We start from the raw sequence: 2577 nt of genomic DNA on the forward strand, positions 1-2577 counted from the left end.
AAATGCCAATAGATTTCTGCTGAAAAAATACTTCCATTTCGAGAAATTTATTGAACAGATTTTAGTTCTCACAGTCCACCACTAGTATATGAGTGTTTCACCCTTCCTTTCTTTCTCTCTCTCTCTCTCTCTCTCTCTCTCTCTCTCTCTCTCTATATATATATATATATATATATATATATATATATATATATATATATATATATATATATATAGTTCAGATATAGAACACAAATTTAGTCAGACAAAAATGTGTACATGTATGTGTGTATAGCCTATATAAAACTTAGATATATACATGTCAAATATAGTAGATCTTAATTTGTCTCACTCCACCTATATCATTACTAAAATGCCTCAACAAGTTTGAAAATTCACAACAGCCACATAGGCCATCATGATATAAAATAGAACAGAGTTGAAGGAGTAGGCAATATCACAATGAAAATATGACAAAATATATACATACACATGCAGGTCTCCCCCTCTAACTCAGTGTATGCATGTGTGTGTAAATATATATATATATAGTTTTAGGGAAAAGAACCAAGTTTCATGAACTCATCGATGAAAATCCACTATGACATATAGAAAAATTAATAATTAAAAGCACAATAAATGAGTATAATATAATTTTGGATTTTGTCCCTAATATATATATATATATATATATACATAATCAGTCAATAGTTCATAAATCTGAAAAGTAGTACTCTCTAAAACTTTAGAGCAGTAATACTTAAAATGTTGCTGGTCAGAGTTACAGAGGTTATGTGCCTCTGGCCAACATGTCTGACAAGTCTCCTACATCAAGGACTTTATGGGTGCGAAACCAAAGGTCACTGACTGACCAGCAGCCTTTTAAGTATATATATGTTAAAGATGGTTCTGTAAGGCATTGTTATACCTCACAATGCTTCGCCAAAACTCATCATTATCATTTAACATATAATCATATATATGTGGAAGTGTGTGTGGCCTTGTGGTCAGGATGCTGCGCTTGTGCAATTGCGGTTTCAATTCCTAAACTGGGCAGTGCATCGTGTTTTTGAGCAAAACACTTCATTTCACGTGGCTTCAGTCCATTTAGCTATGAGTTACCTTTTGATGGACTGGAGTTCTGTTTAGTGGGAATGTTATGACCTCACTCACTTAAATGCCTGCTCATCTATCCTGTGGAGTGGTATCATTTGAAAGGTACAACACTGCAAGGAAGCACACTGTGATCAGAATTGTGTAACAACATCTGATAGTCTGGTCAATCCCATGATAAAAAGGGAGCGGCAGAAGTAACGCCGTTCTTAAGGCGGCGAGCTGGCAGAAACGTTAGCATGTCGGGCGAAATGCTTAGCAGTATTTCATCTGTCTTTACGTTCTGAGTTCAAATTCCGCCGAGGCTGACTTTGCCTTTCATCCTTTCGGGGTCGATAGATTAAGTACCAGTTATGCATCGGGGTCGATCCAATCGACTTAATTCCTTTGTCCTTGTTTGTCAGCTCTGTGTATAGCCCCTTGTGGCAGTAAAAAAATAAGAAGTAACGCCCTTTATATTTAGTAATTTTTATAAGTATATATGAGTGTGTATGTATATGGATGTATGAGTATATACATGTGAATACGAGTATGTGTGTTGGTAAGTATGTGTGTATAAATGTGTGAGTTTGCTGTTTAAAATCCCTATGCAGAATATGTGTGTGTGTGTGTTTGCAGTTTAAGATTCCTACTTACTAAAGGAACTCTGATACCAATAAAAGAACAGTTTGAAAACCACTTTTAAACAAGTAACTCAAAACAGAGTCACAATTTTTAAACACCTAATGATATATAAACATCTAATCATTAAAGTAGAAAACTTATGAATAACGGCCTTCCTATTAATTTTTCAGATACACACACACATACATATATATGCACACACATTCATATATATATATATATATATATATATATATATATATATATATATATCTGGCTCCTGTGCAGGTGGCACGTAAAATACATCATTTCGAGCGTGGCCGTTGCCAGTACCTGACTGACTGGCCCTCGTGCTGGTAGCACGCAAAAGCACCCACTACACTCTCGGAGTGGTTGGCGTTAGGAAGGGCATCCAGCTGTAGAAACTCTGCCAAATCAGATTGGAGCCTGGTGTCACTTCCTGGTCCACCAGTCCTCAGTCAAATCGTCCAACCCATGCTAGCATGGAAAGCGGACGTTAAACGACGACAACAATATATATATATATATATATATATATATACATGCACACACATAATGTATTTTAGCTGGCAGAATTGTTAGGATGCTGGACAAAATGCTTAGCAGCATTTCATCTGAGTTTCAAATGCTGCAGGGTATTTCAGGGTTGGTAAAATTAGAGCCAGCTGAGAACATGTAACTGACTCAGCCCCACTCCTAAACTTGCTGGCCTTGTTCCAAAATTCGAAACCAATATATATATATCATATTTTGTTCTTCATTATATTTTTCCTCTCACCCATTCCCCATCCACTCTTGAAAACCTCCACCCATCCTCATCCCCTGTTCTTCTCTTCTCACTCATTTCTACTGAATTTGTAT

This window comes from Octopus bimaculoides, chromosome 21 (assembly GCF_046866305.1).
Source record: "Octopus bimaculoides isolate indiv1 chromosome 21, ASM4686630v1, whole genome shotgun sequence".
NCBI classification, from domain to species: domain Eukaryota; kingdom Metazoa; phylum Mollusca; class Cephalopoda; order Octopoda; family Octopodidae; genus Octopus; species Octopus bimaculoides.